The sequence below is a fragment of the Schistocerca serialis genome, chromosome 5 (genome assembly GCF_023864345.2).
Source record: "Schistocerca serialis cubense isolate TAMUIC-IGC-003099 chromosome 5, iqSchSeri2.2, whole genome shotgun sequence".
Lineage (NCBI taxonomy): Eukaryota > Metazoa > Arthropoda > Insecta > Orthoptera > Acrididae > Schistocerca > Schistocerca serialis.
In genome coordinates, this window is record NC_064642.1 from 672,035,340 (window position 1) to 672,045,980 (window position 10,641).

Below are 10,641 nucleotides of genomic sequence, written 5' to 3' on the forward strand. Positions count from 1 at the left end.
AGTCATGCATTTATTGTGTGTTTGTCAATGTGAAGAATTTTAAAGCCAATTTGTTCAAAATATATTAATATGTTACGATTCAGTAATTTTCTTCTTATTCTTTTCTTTCACTAACCAAATATGATGTTCAAATTGTATATGAGCTTTGCTACAGGTTCGCTCTTTATCGCGGTGTCTCGATTGTATTTGGGAGACCACTAATGTGTTTAACTTCCGATCTGTTAATCTTTCTCTTACGAAATTCCACTAGTTTGCTTTCATTTCCATTTTAATATTCAAATAGGTCCCTTAGGTATTCTCATCGAAAATTCTGATTGCGTGAAGGCAATCCGGGTCAAAAGGTCAATTATTCGCGTAATCAATCCGTACGTCTCCTGAACACAATCGACAACCGACGCATCGGTGATCAATTAATCATCTTTCTCTCTTTTAAAGTCGTACTAAAAAACGGCCACACAGGATAGCAGTAAGTACGCAGTCTAGCGTTTGGTTGTGTTTTGTCAGTAAATATTACCAACCAACAGTTACAGCATCACCATTATTAATAAGCAAGTTCCTAACGCCAGAGAGGACAGAGATTGGGATATATCCAGCAAATAAATGAGGACACAGGTTGCAAGTGCTACTCTGAGCTGAAAATGTAGCCACCTGAGAGGAATGACTGGCGGGTCGCATGACATTTGTGGAGGCTAAATTTCTGCTGGGTAGGAATTAACACGGTTTGTGAAAACGATGATCGTGTAAAACCCAGCTCGCTCTGTTTGTACACGACACCCAGAAAGCAGTAAATACAGCGCACAAGTAGATGTATCCCTCCACTTCAGGTAGGCCTTGGATACAGTTCCAAATGTGATGCAATGAATAAAATACGATAGTACTGAAAATAGCAGACCAACAACTGTGTGACTAAAAAGTTTCTAGTGAGCAGGACACAGCATGTCATTCTCAACGGAGAGACGTCTTTAAACTTGAAGTGTTACAGGACCAGTACTTTTAACAGCATGTATAAGGGGTGTAGTGTATAATGTCGGAAGTTCCATGAGGCTTTCCGTCCATAATGCAGTAGTATACAGAGAAGTCTCAACGCTGCAGGATTGTAGCGAAATGCAGGAAGGCGTGCAGAAGATGGACGTTTGCTGCAGGGACTGTCAACTGACCCTCAATATAAACAAACATAAAGAATTACGTACAAAAAGATAGAAAAACCCGGTATTGTACTATTACATGATTGCAGAACAGTCACTGGAAACATTGAATTAATTGCTCATAAGACAGGCGCCAGACTGATATTCATTGCAGGAATCCTGAGGAAAAGTATCCCAACAACAAATGAAATAGTTTACAAAAGAATTATTAGACCAGTACTTGAATATTGCTTGTCTGTGTGGAATCCATAGCAGATAATATTGATAGAGGAAACAGAAGAGCTCCAAAAAAGAGCAGCACGTGTCGTTACAGATTCATTTCCAAGGTAGAGAAAAACAGCTTTTATAAAGTTTACCTCTACTAAGACGTGATAACGGTAATATATTCACGCTACATTTATGCCATAGTAGACACCCTGAAATTTAACACAAAAGGTTTTCAAAGTGTTTTCCTTCTGTAGCAATTAGTGTGTAGAGCCTTCAACTGAGTTCCGTAATGACTTTCTGAAGAACATCATTTGCAGTCGCTCGAATCTCTCAGGAATATGCAGGACGAAAATCCTGGAGTGCAGCAGGAACGTTTTTGAAGACTCTCCTTTACATAACCCCATAAGAAATAACCATACGGGCTGAGATTGTTTGTATGAAGGCGCCTTTCAACACCATGTCCAATGAATGCTAAAGTGTCCAGAACGTCGATCCGCCTGAAGAAAGTTATAGACGTCTGCCGTATGACGTAAAAGTGCTCCATCCTACATGAAGCAGTGCTTTCACAGAGTTCGGCGGCGTCGTGCAATAGGCGAAAATTCATGTTCCACAACTTGTCTGTATTTCTCTTCTGTGACACGTTGCTCAATAATGAAGGCCTAATAATGTACTGTGCACAGATTGTGCACAAACGGTGACTTTTTGTAGGTGAAGTGGAGCAGCAGCTTGATCATGTGGGTTCAAAGCACAGCTTTCCAATGTTAGTGCTTCCATTCCAAAACGTGAATTGAGACAAGGGAGTGAGCTATAGAATTTTCAGAGATGCATTACAACAAAATCACAGGGTCAATTACGGCATACGATTAAACCATTGTAGACAAACAATTTCTGACACGTAATTTACTCCACACTGTAGTATGCGGGAAAGTGTCAGAGAGTTTCTCATCCAACTCCAGTAGTAGACGGTTCAAGAGATGTGTTCTGCAATACCATATGGTTTACTATTAAAGTTCGGAGAGTGTACGTTCCTGAAGAGTTAACCAATAAATTGCTTCCTTTTACGTACACTAAGGCCATTAAACTTGCTACAACAAGAAAAAATGTAGATGATAAACGGGGATTCATTGGACAAATATGTTATACCAGAAGGGACATGTGATTACACTTTCACGCAATTTGGGTGCATAGAACCTGAGAAATCAGTACCCAGAACAACCGCCTCTGGCTGTAATAACGGCCTTGATACGCCTGGGCATTGAGTCAAACAGAGCTTGGATGGCGTGTACAGGTACAGCTGCCCATGCAGCTTCAACACGATACCACAGTTCATCAAGAATAGTGACTAGCGTATTGTGTGGAGCCAGCTGCTCGGCCACCATTGACCAGACGTTTTCAGTTGCTGAGAGATCTGGAGAATGTGCTAGCCAGGGCAGCAGTCGAACATTTTCTGTATCCAGAAAGGGCCGTACAGAACCTGAAACATGCGATCTTGCATTATTCTGCTGAAATGTAGGGTTTTGCAGGGATCGAATGAAGGGTATAGCCACGGGTCGTAACACATGTGAAATGTAACGTCCACTGTTCAAAGTGCCGTCAATGCGAACAAGAGGTGACCGAGACGTGTAACCAATGGCACCCCATACCATAACGCCGGGTGATACTCCAGTATGGCGATGACGCTTCCAATGTGCGTTCACCGCGATGTCGCCAAACATGGATGAGACCATCATGATGCTGTAAACAGAACCTGAATTCATCCGAAAAAATGACGTTTTGCCATTCGTGCACCCAGGTTCGTCGTTGAGTACACCATCACAGGCGCTCCTGTCTGTGCTGCAGCGTCAAGGGTAACCGAAGCCATGGTCTCCGAGCTGATAGTCCATGCTGCTCTAAACGTCATCGAACTGTTCGTGCAGATGGTTGTTGTCTTGCAAACGTCCCGATCTGTTGACTCAGGGATCGAGACGTGGCTGCAGGACCCGTTACAGCCATGCGGATAAGATGCCTGTCGTCTCGACTGCTAGTGATCCGAGGCCGTTGGGATTCAACACGGCGTTCCGTATTACCCTCGTGAACCCACCGATTCCGTATTCTGCTAACAGTCATTGGATCTCGGCCAACGCGAGCAGCAATGTCGCGGTACGATAAACCGCAATCGCGATAGGCTACAATCCGACCCTTATCAAGGTCGGAAACGTGATGGTACGCATTTCTCCTCCTTACACGAGGCATTACAACAACGTTTCACCAGGCAACGCCGGTCCACTGCTGTCTGTGTATGAGATATCTGTTGGAAACTTTCCTCATGACAGGACGTTGTAGGTGCCACCGGCGCCAACCTTGTGTGAATGCTCTGGAAAGCTAATCATTCACAGCATCTTCTTCCTTTCGGTTAAATTTCGCGACTGTAGCACGTCGTGTGTAGCAATTTTAATGGCCAGTAGTGTAAATCTCACGAAATGATCACGAAGACAAAATCAGAGAGATTCGTGCCCAGCAATCGTTCTTCCTGCGAACCGCGACTAGACCTAGAAATGGGGGAAATATCCGCAGTGCGAAACGTTTCCATCGACATACATCGTTAGGTAGCGTGTGGAGTATAGATGTAGATGTGTAGCTCGTTGCTGTAACTCTCCGGACATATAACTTAACAAACTATGCAGGTACTCGACGGAAAGAGTACCTATAAAAATAAATGTTTCTTTTAGTTATTGTTCTGTAAGTTATAGAGAAAAACACCGTACAGAAAGATACACTGTACAAGCACGTGTGCGCCGCAGTCTCTCTCAGCTGACGACTGTCCAGTGAGTATTCCCACCAGCGACTCGCTGCCCCGCTGGTGACCTCGCAGCCCGCAGTGGAGAGAGAGGAGGGGTGGAGGGGAGAAGGCGGCGGCCGGCGGCGCAGCCCGACACGCGAGCCAAGCCCCCGGTGACCTCTGCCGCCCCCGAGGCGACTGCACGTCGCTCCCGCCTTTCTACGGCAGCAGGCGAGCCGTGAGAAAGGGAGCGGAGCCGACGTGCGCCGAGTCCGCTCGCTGCGTGCTGCCGTGCGTGTGCGTGCCCTGCGAGACCCCTCTCTCCGGCTGCCAGCAGGCGTGGGTGGCGGGGCGAGTGGGCGCTGCACTTCCCCCGTTCCCTTCCACAACTGCCGAGCTGCGCCTCTGAGCTACAGGCCAACGTTACCTTTTTATTTATTTATTTATTTATTGTTCCGTGGGACCAAATTAAGGAGAAATCTCCATGGTAATGGAACGTGTCAATACATGAAATTATAACACGATAGTAGAAACAGATGAAATGCAATATAAGAAACATACTCAGGCGACAATTCGTAAGTTTAAATAAAGAAAATCAACAATGTAACACTGGAATTTGCTTAATTTTTCAGCTCTTCCAAGAGCGCCTCGACAGAATAGAAGGAGTGAGCCATGAGGAAACTCTTCAGTTTAGACTTAAAAGCGTTTGGGCTACTGCTAAGATTTTTGAGTTCTTGTGGTACCTTATTGAAAATGGATGCAGCAGAATAGTGCACTCCTTTCTGCACAAGAGTCAAGGAAGTGCATTCCACATACAGATTTGATTTCTGCCTAGTATTAACTGAGTGAAAACTGCTAACTCTTGGGATTAAGCTAATATTGCTAACAACAAACGACATTAAAGAAAATATATACTGTGAGGGCAATGTCAGAATTCCCAGACTACTGAATTGGGGTCGACAAGAGGTTCTCGAACCTACACCACATATAGCTCCAACAGCCCGTTTTTGAGCCAAAAATACCCTTTTTGAATCAGAAGAATTACCCCAAAAATAATACCATATGACACAAGCGTATGAAAATATGCGAAGTAGACTACTTTTCGTGTTGAACTGTCACTTATTTCAGATACTGTTCTAATGGTAAATAAAGCAGCATTTAGTTTCTGAACAAGATCCTGAACATGGGCTTTCCACAACAGCTTGCTTTCTACCCGAACGCCTAGGAGCTTGAACTGTTCCGTCTCGCTTATAATATGCCCATTCTGTCTGTCAAAATATCAGTTCTTGTTGAATTGTGAGTTAGAAACTGTAAAAACTGGGTCTTACTGTGATTTAGCATCAAATTATTTTCCACAAGCCACGAACTTATTTCATGAACTATATTATTTGATAATGTTTCAATATTACACACAAGATCTTTCACTACCAAGCTGGTGTCATCAGCAAACAGAAATATTTTTGAATTACCTGTAATACTAGAAGGCATATCGTTCATATAAATAAGAAACAGCAGTGGCCCCAGCACCGAACCTTGGGGAACGCCTCACTTAACAGTGCACCATTGGGACTGAATATCACTCGCAATATTGCGGAGAATTATCTTCTGCTTTCTGTTCTTAAAGCAAGAGGCGAACCAATTGTAAGCTACTCCCCTTACTCCGTAATGGTCCAACTTCTACAGTAATATTTTGTGGTAAACACAGTCAAAAGCCTTCGTTAAATCAAAGAAAACACCTAGCGTTTGCAACCTTTTATTTAATCCGTCCAGAACCTCATAGAGAAAAGAGAATATAGCATTTTCAGTTGTTAAACCATTTCTAAAACCAAACTCTACAATTGGCAGCAAATTATGTGAATTTAAATGCTCAAGTAACCTTGTATATACAACCTTCTCGATAACTTTAGCAAACACCAATGGCATATAAATAGGTCTATAATTGTCAACATTATCCCTGTCTCTCTTTTTATAAAGTGGCTTCACTACCGAGTACTTTAATCGGTCAGGAAACCGACCACTCCTAAAGGAAAAGTTACAGATACGACTAAGTACTGGGCTAACGTTCGTACATCCAAGCTTTCTTTTTTGAATTCACTGTTGTCAGACGCCGGTATCAATGAGGGAGGGTTTTACTGCCAAAAAGGTAACATCTACATCTACAACTACATCTACATGGATACTCTGCAAATCACATTTAAGTGCCTGGTAGAGGGTTCATCGAACCACCTTCACAATTCTCTATTATTCCAATCTCGTATAGCGCGCGGAAAGAATGAACACCTATATTTTTCCGTACGAGCTCTGATTTCCCTTATTTTATCGTTGTGATCGTTCCTCCCTATGTAGGTCGGTGTCAACAAAATATTTTCGCATTCGGAGGAGAAAGTTGGTGATTGGATTTCGTGAGAAGATTCCGTCACAACGAAAAACGCCTTTCCTTTAATGATGTCCAGCCCAAATCCTGTATCATTTCTATGAGACTCTCTCCCATATTTCGCGATAATACAAAACGTGCTGCCTTTCTTTGAACTTTTTCGACGTACTCCGTCAGTCCTATGTAGTAAGGATCCCACACCGCGTAGCAGTATTCTAAAAGAGGACGGACAAGTGTAGTATAGGCAGTCTTCTTAGTAGGCCTGTTACATTTTCTAAGTGTCCTGTCAATAAAACGCAGTCTTTTGTTAGCCTTCCTCAGAACATTTTCTGTGTGTTCCTTCCAATTTAAGTTGTTCGTAATTATAATACCTAGGTATTTATTTGAATTTGCAGCTTTTAGACTAGACTGATTTATGGTGTAACCGAAGTTTAACGAGTTCCTTTTAGCACTCATGTGGATGACCTCACACTTTTCGTTATTTAGAGTCAACTGCCACTTTTCGCAACATTCGGATATCTTTTCTAAACCGTTTTGCAGTTTGTTTTGATCTTCTGATGACTTTATTAGTCAAAAAACGACAGCCTCATTGAAAACAACCGAAGACGGCTGCTCAGATTGTCTCCCAAATCGTTTATATAGATAAGGAACAGCAAATGGACTATAACACACTACCTTGGGGAACAGACAATAAAATTCGCAATTGAAGTTACACCTTTTACTTACTTTTCTACTTAGTCACCAATGTTCTCAACACATTCCTCCCATCGTGGTACCAAATACCAATATGCTCTTTTCGTGGAAGTCCATTTGGTTGGCTCAAATTGGCTCTGAGCACTATGGGACTTAACATCTGAGGTTATCAGTCCCCTAGAACTTAGAACTACTTAAACCTAACTAACCTAAGGACATCTCACACATCCACGCCCGAGCCAGGATTCGAACCTGCGACCGTAGCGGTCGCGCGGTTCTAGACTGTAGCGCCTAGAACCGCTCGGCCACTCCGGCCGGCCATTTGGTTGGAGTACAGCCATCTGCAGACTGATGATTTCAGTTACACATCTGTCGTAAAGCGTCGTCCATTGAGGAATTGCTTCATAGGACCAAACAGATGAGAGTCCGACGGTGTAAGGTCCAGACTATGGTGGATGCAGTAGCACCTCCAACCAAAACTTGGCGATTTCCTCAGGAACAGGAGAAGCAACATGAGGGCAAGCATTGTCTTCTTGAAGTTTGACACCATCAGCATTAATGTTGTAGCGTTCGTCACGAAGGGCACGACGCAACTTAACTAACGTTTTAATGTAGGCCGCAGCAACCACAGTGGTGCATCAATTACACACCATGCATATCCCAAAACATTGTCACAACCACTTTCCTAGCACACTGAGTCACTTTGATTTCTTTCGTACTGGGGAACGAGCGTGTTTCCACCCCATAGGGACCTGCTTGGTTTCAGGTGTGTGGTGGTACGCCCACGACTCAACACCAGTGACGATTTCTTTCAAAAAGTCATGCCCTTTTACTGCGGAACGCATTAATTTATCCAAGCTTGTCATCATTCGGTGGCCCTTGTCGTTGTGTGTCAGGTTCTTAGGCACCCAGAGAGCACTAACTTAACGAAATGTCAAAATGTCATGAACAATACCGTACACCAACCCATAGGAAATGTCGAACTGCTTCGGTGAAGTTCGCAAGCTGCACACGCCGATCGTTCAAATCTGCTCAATGGCTCCGACATTCTGTGGGGCTGCAGCTGTTACCGGCTGCCCGGAGAGTGACAAATCGCTAAAGTTCACTCGGCCTCCTTCGAATAATGCAAACCATCTGGAGACACTGCTATGATCCATACGGACGTCCCTGTAAATTTCACACGGTTTCTGCCCTTTGGCTCACAAATATCGAACTGCATCTCGCTGTTCTTCACCAATTGCCGACAGTAACATGCGCCCATGTTTGTTTCGTAGTTGAGGCTTCTCTCGCTAAAGCTGCACACGAAAGAAAAGAAATACAATAAATTTTCTTTACTTCACGTCATTGGTCAGATATTTTTATGTCTCCATACTATAATGACCACTTCAGATCTGCAGCAAAATATGGGAAAACACAAATACAATTAACAGTTACTATACGGTTTAAAACAATAAAATAGACCACGATGAAAAGTGTTACTGACATAAATGTGCCTTGTGTCCTATATATATATGATGAGGCGTAACTGTTTCATAAAAACATGTCCTAATATACTGGATCCATAGTGGCATCGTCAAAAGCTAAACACAAAATCAGCGCCAGCAACGTCGAACTTATATAAATAATGGTATACACAAGACTCATTTTGTCAGCAGCACTACTGTTCAAAACAAACTATCGTACAGTAGCCACAAAGTGTTTGTGAGACCAGATGTCGCTACTGTAGGCGTACATATATTTTCACTGGTAATTGTGCGAATTAAATAAAGTGGGATGCAATCAATAGTCTGTAATGGGTTATAAGTTGTAAAAGACATAACGGGTTATAAGTTGTAAAAGGCATAACAGTAATAAAAAGCAATGAAATAAAACACGATAAAAGTTAGATTCTTGAAAAGGAAAAACTTAAGAGACAGTAACTGACATACGCTCAAGTGGCGATATTTTAGATAATACCATAAGTAATAATCAACTTTCCTAGTACACAGAATAATATAAAAATTACAAGCAAATAGCTAAAGAAGCGCAGTGAATGAAAACATACCGCCCCACGTAATCAGTAGTGTTTTGAGCAGTAGTGTGCGATCGCTGTTCACCTCTATCATCGCTACCGGAAGTGTGGTATGAGATTCCCTTGAAGACCATAGAGAATCTGTATTTATACATTCTGAGACGACTGGAAGCTGTTCTGTATGTCGATAGGTTTCGTGCACCGCATTAAGTGTGGTAATGTGTGTGTTTTTGGTGTTTCCGTATTTTTCTCCAACACCTGTCAACGCATTTTCCCGTCAATATCCACATATGACACGGATTGACCCTGCGAAATTATATCGTTGTACGACAAATAATGCAGGAGATTTCATAAACACTAGAACACCGCACCGATCACTATCACACCAATACTCCACTGTTTCGGTGTGATTGTTGAATAAGTTTCACATTCTTCTAGTATGGAAAGAAACTCGTATAAAAATGGCCTGAGTACGTGATGGCTATTTGTGGAGATCGCAGTACAGAATATCCAGAGAGCGCGCAGGTACGGCTTATCTGCCTCCATCTTTCGGGCTCTGAGAAAGATGAAATCATTTGCATGAGTGATGCTGCAGCGCCATACCGACAGACTCCACAGCTAGTACGTTGTAGCGTAGTGACTGCAGAATGACTGATTGTTGAGGTGAAGTCAGTAAAGCAACGTAAGAAGAGGAAGAGGCTGGGGTCCTTCCTGAGGGAGTACGCCACGGGAAGATCATGGGATTTTTCGACTGACGGATAATCGGACGACAACAGCAGAAATCCGGACAGAGGGTAGGGTCAGAGTTTCGCTACCAACCGACAGGAATAGGTTACTGGAATCTGGTTTCGCTACCAACCGACAGGAATAGGTTACTGGAATCTGGTTTGAGATCTCAAGGTGTCATGCCTCACTTGCCGCTGGCACCGTGCTACAGTAAGCAGAGACCTGCATGGTGTCCCATCATAGTCAATAGGAACATTGAGTGGCATTCTGCGATGTTCAGCCGTAAATCACTCTCGCCGGCCAGAGTGGCCGAGCGGTTCTAGGCGCTACAGTCTGGAACCGCGCGACTGCTACGTCGCAGGTTCGAATCCTGCCTCGGGCATGGATGTGTGTGATGTCCTTAGGTTGGTTATGTTTAAGTAGTTCTGAGTTCTAGGGGACTGATGACCTCAGAAGTTAAGTCCCATAGTGCTCAGAGCCATTTGAAATCACTCTCCCGTTTGTGGCAGTCAGCTCGACACCAACGTGTCCTTGGACAATCTGATAAATGACCAGAGTAAGAAGAGATTCTAAAGACTCTTACTTCCCAATTCGTGTAATTGTGTTTTACAAAACTATTGGAAACAGCAACAGGATTGATTTGATAATTTTTGACATTGACCGAACGTTTACCGGTAGTTTGCAAGAATGATAAACCTTATCGACATTCCCTGCGAAAAAAAAAAGA